We start from the raw sequence: 543 nt of genomic DNA on the forward strand, positions 1-543 counted from the left end.
CTTGCCTATCATATCATGAAAAATTAAATTCATTGTCCTTTGATAAGTTGCCCCTGCATTTTTTAGGCCGAAAGGCATGACTACCCATTCAAAACATCTTAGAGACCCAGGGCATCTAAATTGTTGTGAAATTTGATTGTATCCTGAATACCCATCCATGAAAGAATATATGACGTGTCCGGCAGTCGAGTCTACTAAAGAATCCACCGTGGGTATTGGATACTCATCTTTGGGTGTAGCTATGTTTGAATTCCTAAAGTCTATGCACACCCTTAGTTTACCATTCTTTTTTAGTACTGGTACGATATTGGACAACCATTCGACATACCTGGCCGTTCTAATAAAGCCTGCTTTCAATAATCGCTCTATCTCTTTCTTAATCTCAGGGAGTGCATTAGGAGCAAAATGTCTAGGAGGCTGCCTTTGAGGTTTAAGATTAGGCTTAGTTGGTAACCTATGTTCCACCAAGTCTCTATCTAAACCAGGCATTTGTTCATATTCCCAGGCGAAACAATCTTTATACTCCTTTAACAAAGCGATTAA

Source organism: Olea europaea, unplaced genomic scaffold (assembly GCF_002742605.1).
Source record: "Olea europaea var. sylvestris unplaced genomic scaffold, O_europaea_v1 scaffold707, whole genome shotgun sequence".
Classification (NCBI taxonomy): Eukaryota; Viridiplantae; Streptophyta; class Magnoliopsida; order Lamiales; family Oleaceae; genus Olea; species Olea europaea.